The 12,949-nt window shown below is 36.9% G+C and overlaps 1 protein-coding gene across 1 annotated transcript in view; it reads right to left on the reverse strand.

The window, feature by feature from the left end:
- SPATA16 (spermatogenesis associated 16) overlaps positions 1 to 12,949 on the reverse strand; it is a 224,633-nt gene that overhangs the window by 185,830 nt on the left and 25,854 nt on the right. The gene's annotated exons all lie outside the window — the stretch shown is intronic.

A 12,949-nucleotide genomic window follows, 5' to 3' on the forward strand; every position in this document is an offset into this window, starting at 1 on the left:
AGATTGATATAGCAAGAACAAAAACCTGACTCCATTGTTCTCCATATTAATCCTTTTGGGAGGCCTCATGTTGCCTACTGGATAATGTCTAATATCTTGAAAAGGCATGCATGTCCCCCTGGCAAGCTGTCAGCTCTTCCAGCTTCATTTCTCCCCGTTCCACCCCATGCTTTCTAGCCTGGCAGCTCTCCACTCCTTCCTATTTGCCCTGGAGTTTTCTTTTTCTGGTTCTCTCATATCCTCATCCCCCTGGCTGCTTTCCTTTAAAAGCAATACTTGGGTCATGGTAAATAAAATGTCTATTGAAATAAGTAGTGAGAAAGTGACACCTAATAATTTGTGGTTGACTTCTTGGTATAAATTACCCCACAAAATCAATAATTACTTACTCATAGATTGGTATCATCATGATCATGATCATCATCATCGACTAAAATAAGTACTCCAGAAATCGTTTATTTCTGTATATAAAATATACTTTGACAGTGGCATTCAAGTATGTTTGAATCCCATGTTCTAGGTACTCATAACGATTCATATAAAACAAGGAAACCACACTGAGACAGTACAGTGAAAATCTATTTCTCTTTATTATTACCCCCTACCTAACTATATCCTATTCTCTGATAGGAACAGCATCATCTCCCAGGTGGAAACAAAGCCTTCTCTATTTTCTTGAATGTCAAATGAGGCAACAGAAGAGTTAAACAAATAACTAGAGGTTGATATAAAAAATTTCCCCTGCGTTCTTCTAGATAATCTGAATCAAAAGAGTAACCACAAACACACTCTGCATTACATTTCTGTGAACAAATTCAAGTGGATCTCATCTACTCAGCACCTGTAGAATCTGAACATCACACTGTATTGTGTATGAAGGCTGGAAAGGCATGGAGAAAAAGACAGAGGATTGCTGTTTTTAACTTTATTTGGCTTTGGAAGCCTTGCAATAAACTTGGAAAGAAGGACGGTGGGAGAAATTTTGGGCAACATTATCTAATATTTGGATAAGAATCATCTTTGTGTGTGTGTAAACCTCAACATGGAATGTTGGAGTGTAAATTTCCAAGGACTACATTTTCATGACAATGATATTTAAATGTTTCTTGATGCTTTTTAATAGTTCTGGAATGTTTAGATATTACTTCTCTTAATTCCCTTTAAAAAAACACATAAGGGTTAATACCTGTTGTAGGTGATTTTAAAGGGGAAGAAAGTGATGGGCATTTTCTATGCCAGCAGTTCTCAGCTGTTACCTGCTCAATAAAATGACCTGGGAACTTAAAAATACTAATGCTCCAGGCATGGTCATTGTCTGAACTCCACAGTGGTATCAGACTCTCTGAGGGTGGGTTTAGGCATCTCTGTCTCTGTGTGTGTGTGTGTGTATGTGTGTATATATATATATACACATACATATATTTAATAGCTTCCCTAGTTGGTTGTAATTATGTCAAGAATCTATGAGGTTCATAATATTTTTATATGGAATATAATTCTTCTTTCATTTGTAAAGTGATACAAATTATAGTATAGTCTTCCTTATTGAAAATGCTCCTACTCACCCGCCCCCCAAACTCCACCACTATGGGAAAACTCAGTTCTTACTGAGATAGTAAATGCCTGCCTTATAAGCCTCACTTGCCCCCTTTCCCACTCTTCTTCTCCTTTTTGATTTTCCCCACATGCCTCCCCACAAGCTCTCCATGTTACGGGAATGGTGTGCAAACCAGAATTGCTGCTCCTTTCCTTACTGTGTCAATGGCAGCTCTTATGAAGGAAAGGGAAGCGGGGCTTAGCAGGAGTCAGATGACTCAGGTGTGCAGGGGGAGCCAGGGCCATCTGGATCAAAAGCTTCAATAATAATAGGGGCCCATCAAATAGAGGGATGGCCTCAGACATTTTTCCCATTTCCCCTATCTTTTCTAATAATACTCAGCCTGAAAAATATTGTGTTCCTTTAACCAATCATCAACTCTCCTTTGTGTAGCTTAAATCTTTTAATCTTTTTGATTCCTCTGGGTTGGAACTGATGACGACTGAAGTTAATTAAATTACACTGAAATATGTAGGAAGTCCTTCTAAATGTCCACTTAAAAGACACATTTCAGAAAAAAAATCTTTAAGGGTATAAACAATAACACACTAAATTAAAATTTAAAAATACATAACCTGAAAATGCAAATGAAGTCTTAGAAGACAGGCAGCGGGCCCCATTCTTTGTCTCTAACCTCTGGTTCCCGGAGGGCAGGAACTGACTTTTACTTGTATTTGTATCCCCTGCACTTAGGACTATGACAGGCTGAAACAGCTAGTAAATGTTAGTGGTATTATTATACTTTTTTCTCTTATAATGGCCAATCCTGCTTTTCTAGAGATTTGTCTTATTTAACCAGTGTTTAATTATAGGAATGTATCTAATTTTATTATTTTATTTTTGAGGTTAAGAGAGGTATTTCTTTTGTGTTTTCCTGCTATGTAAATTTGCTAGGGTGTAAAAATATCTTTTATCATTAAATACTTATTAGTTATGGTGTCCCTGAATAGAACAAAGATGGCAACAATCAAGTTAAAAACTGAAATGTTTAATCCTGAACATGAAGTTCAACAGTCAGTTTATACCTGACAACTAAGAAAAAAAATGAAGTATTTCTAGCATAACAATTTATGCATTTAAGTGAAAGTTTGTATTTTTTGCGGGAAGCAGTTAATAGTTCAAAATAATGTTTGATTTAGATCACTGGTTCTGAAAGGGGGAACAGAGTGGAAAACATGCATTATTTTGGCCCCTTTCTTTGAATTTCAAGTATTGTTAAAAGAAGGTTATAAATTTTTAATGTTAAAGGGGAAAAATAATGATAAACACTAAATTAGGCAAAATCTTTTGGGGTACTAGAGTTTTAGGTTACATTACAGGTTACAAACTGTTCAGGGAAATGAGGTACTTGAGAAGTATAATGACAACTTGTACATGAATTTAGAGTTCATCACGTTTTTCAACAAGCAATTCTATGTGAAAGTACATTGTGGTTGGGCATTAGTTATTATCATTCCTACTTAACAGTGTTCTAAGGAGTTAAAGGATGTTTGTTGCTCAAAGTCACACAGCATTTAGGAACCAGAAATGGCATCAACACAGATTTGGTGTTCTGTCACAGCTCTGGACCCACATGGCCACCTTTGGCTATGTGAACTACATATGTGAAAGTGGGTACCGCTAATTTGCTAGAGGCACAGTGGCAGGCACTTGTGAACGTGGTGTAGCATGAATCCCTAGACCAGCAGTTTGGGAGCTTATTTGAAATAAGGCATCTGGTGCCCCATCAAAGATGTAACGCATCAGAATCTGCTTTTTAATAATATTCCTATACAATTTTTGTACATTTTAAGGTAAAAAGCAATAGCGTAAGGAATTCCACATATGAAATCAGGGCACTTGCCCTGCCACAAACTAGCTGTGGCAATGTAAGTTGTTTGTTTTTTTTAACTTTTTAGAATATCAGTTTCTTTATCTGTAAAATGGAGTTGATAATATCTGCTTTTGAGGTTTGTTGCCATGCTTATCTGAATAAGAGGGCCTGGATCCCAGCAGAAGTTTAAGAAATGCATACTGAATCCATATGCAAATCCACAGATGTTTAAAAAGACAGCACAGGCACTCAGAGAATTTGGTGAACTCTCGATTTCTTGATTATATTGCACTAAGAACTATCTTGTGTTAGAATCAATTTAAATTAAGCTTTCTGGGATGTCCACATTTTCATGCCCTAGAGATTTGCTACAGAATGATTCTCAGCATAGCAATTATAGGTGAGGCTGCCCTATAATGAGATATCTTTGCTACTTCATTAAATAACCCCCCTTGGATGAGCTCCAAAATGGACCTGCCTCATACCAAATTCCATTACACTGGAAGTAATCACATAAGAAGGCCCTGGTGCAGGTTCAATCATCTGGATACCTACCATTTACCATAAAGGGAATGTGTTCTAGAACAGTGATTCCCAAAAGTGGGTTCTCAGACCAACGCTTTACTGATTCAGGGGGAAACAAAAAAATAAAGACAATTTAGTTAACTTTTCATAAAATTAATATATAACCTATTTTTAAAATATCCTTCATTCTGAGAGTGTACCCTTTCTTTTTTTTAAAAGATTTTATTTATTTGAGAGAGAGAGAGAGAGAGAGAGAAAGAGCATGACCTAGAGGGTGGGGTGGAGGGAAAGGGAGAGAGAGAGAGATAAGCAGACTCCCCGCTGAGTGTGGGGCTCCATGTGGGGCTTGATCCCAGGACCCTGAGATCATGACCTCAGGTGAAGTCAGATGCTTAACCAATTGATCCACCCAGGTGCCCCCTGAGAGTGTGCCCTTTCTATTTTCTATCCCTTTGGCATTAAACTGCTCTGTATTTTTTAAAATAAAGATGATAGTAGATTGTAATTTTTGTAATGTTCTTGCAAAATTCAAATACAATGTAAATCCTCTCCTCCACCACTAACTTTTGTTTTTGTTTTTGTTTTAATTTACAGGTCCTTGAAATTCAAAAATTCTAAACCATTGTTATAGAAAAAAACTCTTAAAAGGAAATTCTTTCTTATGAAATTAGTGAGGGCATAGAGCATTTTTTTTTTAAGATTTTATTTATTTATTTGACAGAGAGGGAAAGAGAGCAGAAATAGGCAGAGTGGCAGGCAGAGGGAGAGGGAGAAGCAGGCTCCTCGCTGAGCAGAGAGCCCGATGGAGGGCTCGATTCCAGGATCCTGGGGTCCTGACCTGAGATGAAGGCAGACGCTTAACCGACTGAGCCACTCAGGAGCCCTGAGCATAGAGCATTTTAAGTTAAGGGAAAAAAAAAAGAGCAAACTGTCAAGTTTCAACTGAAGGGCAAATTGTTTAATGTTGTCATATCAGAGTACAATGCTCCTCAAACTACAGTGTGCACAAGGATCACTTTCCTGGCACAATCCAAAATTCTGTGTTTCCAACAAACTCGGAGTAGCAAAGGCATAATGGTTAATTGGGGAACCAGACCACCCTGGTTCAGCTTCTGGTTCTACCACTTCTAACTATCGTCCCTCAAGCAAGTTACTCAACTTGTCACTTAGTTTTTTCATTAGTAACAAAAGAATAATAGTCCCATTTGTTAAAAAAAGAGATAATAGGCCCCAAATGGAATCAGTTGTGCTATGCCCCATGTCAGCAGATCGACTTAATACCTAACCTAATTGCAGTTTCAGCCTTCCAAGAATATAACCTTTAACCAGTCAACATGAAACTAGCTGGTCAGCACTATTTAGATAATCCACCTGATGAACCCTTTCTATTCTCTAAGGGTGACCTTGCCTAAAACAATGCATTCTTTATTAATAATTTCCTTTTCCTGCCCCTTTTCTGCCTTATGCCCTTCAGAGCTCCTTTCTACTGCTAGATAGCATGCTGCCAGATTCTTGAACTGTTGAATAAAACCTATTAGATCTTTGAATTTACTCAGTTGAATTTTTTTTAACAGATTTGGTGGCAGCAGTGAGATTAAAGGAGACTTCAGTAGCTTCAGGGACAATGAGAAACACAGGCATGATAACCTGTGAACACTCTTGAGTCCAGTGTCTTTCTCACCATTTCTCAACACTATGGGTAAGTTCTTGGTTCTGAGCTCTGCTCACTTTGTGTGGAGCTCCAGATCTAGTTGGCTTTTCAGTCTGCAATTCCCAGGTCTTTGAGTAAAAAACCCTAGCCTTTGATTCTGACTCCGGATTCCATGTTGGAAGTTGCTGATGGTTTAGTCTGTAGTTCCCCATTTGTTTGGAATCCTTCCCCAGATTCCGTGCTTGGAACTGCTGGAGGCAGCTGCAGTCCTCCATTTGCTTGGAATCAGTCAGCAGCCCTCATTCTTAGGGCTCTGTTGGCTCAATCCTTACCCTGGACCCAGGTTCCACAGAGCAAATTACTAGTGGTGCATGCACAGCCTTCTCTTGGTCAGTCTGCTGTAACATCTAACCCCCCTGCCTTTGATCCTATCTCAAGATTCCTGTGGGAACTGTTAGTAGCAGTTTGTAGTCCCCCATTCAGATGGAATCCCTAGTCCATAGTCCCCATTTGTTGAAGTTTGCTGGTTCAATCCTTTCCCCAGTTCCCAGTTTGTTGGTTTTTGCTGGTATGTAATGTACACATGAGGTAAATGTTAACTGCTAATGGGAATCTTAGAAACTAAAAAAAGCCACAAAAATTGGTGGGCAAGAGTCAAACACTTAAATACTGTTAGAGCACTCATTATGTAACTCAAAGACTCCCATGGAAGGATAAGTTGGTTATCCAGAATGGGTTAGATTGACACTAGAGTCATCTGCCAACTTCAAGAAAATTTCCGTGCAATGAGATACACTGTAAAACATCACACGTTTCTTAGCCCAGCAGCACATCCTTTTCAGGTATTAATTTGGCTCTGAGAGACCCAAAGGCTAAGCTAAAATGAATGAATGAATGAATGATAAAAAATGGGATCCTTAAAATCCAGAGAGTTAAGTGTTCCACCTTCTAGCATACAGCTTATTTTATGTCTAAAAACTATGGACACAGAAGCTATAAATATCTATAAAAATGGCACAGTCTTACTAAAAACAACCTAAAATTACAATGACCATTATGGTCTTATTTAGATAAGATTGTTTATTTAAGAAGTACACTTAAAAGCTAGGCCTCACAAATCAAACAGAACCGGATACCTATTTTAATTGGTATATAGAAGCTTCCAAAAGGCTTCAAGACTCTAAAATAACTTTATTGAAAGTTTTGTTGCAAAAGGCTAATGAAAAATTAAAGACACAAAAGGTATCTAAAATAACACCAAGGTCTCTTCCATTATATCCTCCTAAAAATCCATCATCAAAACACTGGTCCAGAAACTGATGTCTCAGTTGTAATCATCTGGGACACTGGAAAACAGATTGTCCTGGAAGGCCCTATACAAATCTTTAATACCTACTCATATGCTCCCATATCTACCTTCCAAGAAAGGCCCCCATATAGATTCCTCCCCAAATTGATGGGACTCACTCATTTCCTGGTAAGCTGCTACATTATTCCCTTAAACAGCTAAAGGAAACTAAAATTAAATTTAATGAATAACCTTGCCAAATTCTAGTAAATATCAGAGCTACACTCTCCACTTTAAACCCCAGTCAGAATCTGCAGATGGGATTCTGGAAAAACTGGCAGAAGCCAACTAAGGGTGAGAATTCTTAGTAGATTCAGCTTTCCCAGCTCTCTGTCTGTAGTACTGGGTAGAGAAAGGAAATTAAAATATCTTTTGCACCTTCTTTGGGGACACCTTGTAAGTATAAGGGGTTGTTCAGTACTGTCAGAAGTATTTACTGTTTGTCTTGGCTAACAGCTACAAAGTAGCTCTGTGGTCAAAAATTGGCCCAATTGCAGAGTCTGATAAGAATTTATTTTTAGGTTTCCTCCCCTAAGCCAAAATGAAACTCTATACCCAGAGAGAAAGAAAAAACCTTCTGAAGGCTTTGAAAAAGAATTTACTAAAAAAGATAGCGTAGTTAAATTGGTCGATCAACCCTTGGTGTTGTTTAGGCTGTGAGCCAACTCTTTGAGGAATTGAGAACAACTGTCCTTATCTTACATATTTTTGCAGCACTAAAAATGCAGCTCCAGAGGCAGCTCAAGGTTCATCTATTCCTTTTTAACCAATCCTAAAATCTCCCCCATTTATCTCAAAAGACTTGTAAATATTGGCCTTAGGAAACCAAAGTCCTTCTTGGAGGAACTTAACATTCTTTCCCTGTGCCTTTGAGATGGAAACTCTTATCTGAGCCATCTCTTGAAGTAAAAATTTCAGGGAGGTAATTCTTACTGGAGGAAAAAAATTGCGGGGGGGGGGCGAGTTCCTTCCTTCCTTCCTTCCTTCCTTCCTTCCTTCCTTCCTTCCTTCCTTCCTTCCTTCCTTCCTTCCTTCTTCCTTCCTTCCTTCCTCCCTCCCTCCCTCCCTTCCTTCCTTCCTTCCTTCCTTCCCTCCTTCTTTTTTTAATACAAACTGCTCCACAGCTTCCATGAGTTTACTAGTCAAGGACAAATACAAATTTTAAGTGTCTTCTCCACAAATATTAGCAGAAAAAACTTTAGCCATATGAGCAGATAAACTTAATTTATTCTAACTATTCTTTTATAACTAATGAATTTTACATTATTGTGCCTGTTTTATGGTTAAAATTTTTAAGTGAAACTATAAGGTCTCTGTGTCTGTCTGTGTGTTTATGTACATCTATATATGTGTATTGTAGATATGTGATATTTTTCTACTGCTGGATGGATATTGTCAAAATTAATTTGTAAAAGAGCTCTATTTAGTTGGTTTAAAGGCAAGTGCTTATAAGGACTGGGTATTCAAAAACTCTCAGAAATATAAAAATTTAACCCAAATGATTTTTAAGTTCACATGATCTAGGATTAATCTTTAGTAAATAAAAGCTAATCTAAGGCAAATTAAAGTTATTAGAGTTATAATCTCTAGTACATAAAAGCTAGTTTAAGGCATGTCTTTAGTGTTACCAGCATTAAACATAAAACTTTTATTCTACCTGGGTTTACTAATCAAATAAATTCTTATTATCTCTATTAAAATGTGTTGGCCAAAAAAATAACTTAGGATGACTGACTTTGTCTAATGTCTTATGAAATTTTGTGGGTAATCTAAACATAATTGTTAAGAACAAGTAAATTAAATACATGTAGGTAGTGATGCGGGAAACAAAGGCAAAAGAAAAATTATTAAATTTCCTTACTACCTATAGCCCATTGACAAGTCCTTGAAACAGGCAGAGTGACATTCCTCTACGGACTCAACTGCCTGGATGTTGATACTTTGCTAAGGGCAAAAGGAAATTTTATCCCAACCCCCAGGACCCTGTAAGTCTACCTTAACATATAAAAATTCCTTTGGAAACTTCCTTTATCTCTACACCCCATCCCCCGCAAGATATATCTTGGCGATCATCCCCCCAATAGATGACCCACTGATATACATCTGAAGGGTCTCATGACTGAGTTTTTACTAAATAGTAATAAATGACCTTTCCTAACAATAGCTAGCCCCCTCAGGATCCTGGAAACCCTACTTCCAAAAATACCTGGAAGCTTATACTACCCCTAACCCCCTCCCAACTTGAAAGTATATAATGGGCCACTCCTCATGACCCCAGTGCAGCTCTTTCTGCCCACGGGTCCTGTCCCCATGCTTTAATGAAACCACCTTTGTGCACCAAAGACGTCTCAAGAATTCTTTCTTGGCCATCAGCTTCAAACTTTAACATCTTTCCTATGTCAGGTAGGATAAAAAGTTGTTAGGTGAACTTTTCGAATAGTTTCTCCAAATCTTTATAGTAACCTGAAATCTGAAAATTTTGCTAAACGTTCAATGATGAGTTAAATTAAATTCATTAAATACCCAGATCATTTCCAAATAAGACAAAATAGAAACATTAATTACTGAACATAGGTTTATCCTCTTTTGGTTTCCTTTTTACAAAGGAACTAAAGATATTTGGATCTATCAGCAAACATATTTTATGCCACATTGAAAAAATTGTACTCTAAGGAAGGATATGTCTCTAGAAATCATAAAATGTAAATTTGCCAATCTGAAGAATGCTGATGTAACAGTTCACAATTGCTTACTTAGTTTTTACTAAGATTAAGGTTTTAAAGGGTGAAAAATTCTAATATATAATTAAAACTACTAGAAATAATAAGGGAAATATCTCTGTATGTAAGGAAAGTAGGATGTGTGTTTTCAGTGAGGAAGGGAGATGCATTTTTGTTGAGGAAAAAGAGTAATTTTATCCTAAAGAGAGGTAGAAAGAAGAAAAAAATAGGAAAAAGTCTGAATCTAAAACAGTTTTACAAAGATTAAGGAAAAGGAACCTTGGGAAAGTAATTTTCTGTGTGATCAAGTTGGATAAAATTAAATAAATTTATAAGTTTTTTAAATAAGCTTTGATATGATCAATGTACTCATCCTTAAGAAAAACTAGAACTTAATATTTTTCATCTGCCAGAAGGACAGTTTTCTTGGACTATTGGTCTGCCCCTGATAAGAGATTGTGAAAGGTTTTCCTTCTTTACCTTTTAAGTAATCTGCCTATAAAGCAAAGATTTATGTTTTATCAAAATGATTTCCTGTGCTCTTTATCATTGGGTCTTTGATCACTTTAGAAAAAAAATTGTCCTTTAAAAATTAAGGATCCATGTACACAAATGTGATTTAATATGAATGTGTTTTTATCTTCAGCTTATAACTTTTGCCCTATTGGTATGTTTCCTGATGTGAATACAAACCCAAGAGCAAATAATGACTGATTTTAATAAAACTTAACAAAAATGGATGAGTTGTTCACAGAGCTAAGCACTAATCTCACCTACATAACTGGTTCAACTTTATATAGTATAAGTAAAGCATAAAAAATAAATTATTTCGGGCGCCTGGGTGGCTCAGTTGGTTAAGCGACTGCCTTCGCTCAGGTCATGATCCTGGAGTCCCGGGATCGAGTCCCGCATCGGGCTCCCTGCTCGGCAGGGAGTCTGCTTCTCCCTCTGACCCTCCTCCCTCTCATGCTCTCTGTCTCTCATTCTCTCTCTCAAAATAAATAGATAAAAAAAAATAAATAAAATAAATTATTTCATCAAGCCCATTTAAATAAATGCTTTCTGTGTCCTGAAATCCTAAAAGATTGAAGTTGACTGCTTTTTGGAAGCTAAATTGTTGTCTTCTGAATCATTGCTTACCATTTTATCTTAATCATTCTAAAATATTTTCATAAATTTACCTATCTAGTTAGTGACCATGTTATGAAAACAAAAGGAGCTAATAATTTGTCAATAGTACAAGGAAACTAATATCTAAGTAGAATATTTCTAATGGGGTTATTAGAAACATTGAAAATTATTATGTCAATTAATCTTCAGAGCCTTTCCCCAGTTTTTATTTTTGGTTCTTTTCTGTGGTTCTATCTTTAACCACAACCAGTGCTCTGTGTACTCTTATAGCCGACTTTGTACCACCCATTTAGCAAGCATTCTGTATCCTCACGATGCCTTCCAAGTAATAAGCACTCTATGGGAAAGTTGCTAGTTATCCTTCAATATCCATCTCTTCTTATTATTAATACAACCCCTGAATATTAGGGCCATCCAGAATAAAGACCACAGTTTTCAGTCTCTCTTGTAGGCTTGTGTGGCCACATTACTTAATTTAGGTCAATGGGAATGGTGTGTGCAGCCTCTGTGAATTGTGCTCATGGGGACATAGTATGCCTCTCTCCTTCCTTTTTCTGCCTTCTGGCTGGCTAGAATGTGGATATGATGACACCAATAGGAACTGCCATTTTGGATCATGATGTCAAAACCACACCTTGAGGAACAAAGTAGAATCTGGAGCTCTGATGATCACACCATACCAGCATTTGACTACCTACATTTATGTGGAAAAAAACAAAAACAAAAACAAAAAAAAATCCTCCCTTGCTTTAGACACTGTTATTTTGGGTTTTCTGTCACTTGCAGCCAAACCTAAACCTAGCTTACATACACTCAAATATTTATTGATGCATCTGTCTTTCAGGTGTGATCCTTAACATTATGCCTTGGTCTCTGTCATCCATTCTACCCTACTTTAAGGCATGTTAGGACCTAATGAAAAGTGAGAGATGCATTAAATAATACCTATAAACAGTCAGTATTGAAAAAGTTAAATTTATGAGAAGAAAGGATTAAAGAGGTTAAAAATCTTTTCTATTCCCAGCAGCTCTGGTTTATTAAGAGACATTCTAGGTAAAATTTCAAAGTTAACTCCCAAGATAATTAGACAAAAGCTAGGCCAGATGTCTAAGCTAAGTTTTGGTCTCAAAATAATTACCTTTGTTAATTACCAGTAATTAGTGTCAGCATCCAACACTTTCCTAAAAACCCTTGTTGGGGAGTGGGGGAGGAGTGGAGAGAGGTGGAGGAAAGAGGGAGAGAGAGAGAAAGAGAGAGAGAGACAGAACACAAGAGAGAGTCAGAACAAATGTATTTTCTAGTACAGTTATATCTTGGGGTTATTAAAACCTGACTCCAATTTTATAATTTTGAACATTGGGTTTTATGGAAAAAACAGATATTTTCTTCCAGTTAATAGAGATAGTTTTTGCTTCTACCTAGACTTAATTTGAAGTTTATATCCTTTCTTATTTTATGCTTTTCTTTTTTCATTTCCAAAATGATTATTTTTTCTTCATCTTTAAAATTATACCTTTAACCTTGGTCCCCCACCCTAAAAAAATTTTCAGCAGAAAATGGCCTTAGTAGAAGATCTCGGGGTTCTTCCTGGAGCCTTTCTTTAGCATCCTTTCCTCAGCCAGAGGCTTCTGGTCTTTAGCTCAAAGGACAGCATAGGACTCTCAGTGGTTTGTGGATAACTTAATTTTTTGGCACTTTCTACATAGTTCACCAGTTTACATAATGCATCACTCTTCCCTTCTTTGTGTAGACAACCCTTTGTGAGGACAGAAGTATTTATTGATGCATCCATTTGTGCACTACTTTATCACTTCATATCTCTTTGGGCCTTCTTTTCTGTGTTTAGAGTTTCTTTTTAAATATTTAGGGATACCATTGTCTGGCATTATCCATTAATAATTCATTGTGGATATAGTAATTTTAACTTGCAAGTAACAGTGGGAATAATACTTTACTCTTTAAATCTCTTCTACAAACATCTCACACTTAACTCCTGCTTATGCCTCTGTCTCATGGTGGATCCATTTACCCCTTTACGCTATCTCTATTTAATTGTTTACTGGTTTGCCTCCCTCACCAGATTGTTAGGGGGAAAGGACCACATTCTAATTCATGTTTTTCTTTTTCCAGGAGCCACCAAGCACATATAGAATGCATTGAAAAA

The sequence above is a fragment of the Leptonychotes weddellii genome, chromosome 1 (genome assembly GCF_054177405.1).
Source record: "Leptonychotes weddellii isolate Sample4059 chromosome 1, ASM5417740v2, whole genome shotgun sequence".
Classification (NCBI taxonomy): Eukaryota; Metazoa; Chordata; class Mammalia; order Carnivora; family Phocidae; genus Leptonychotes; species Leptonychotes weddellii.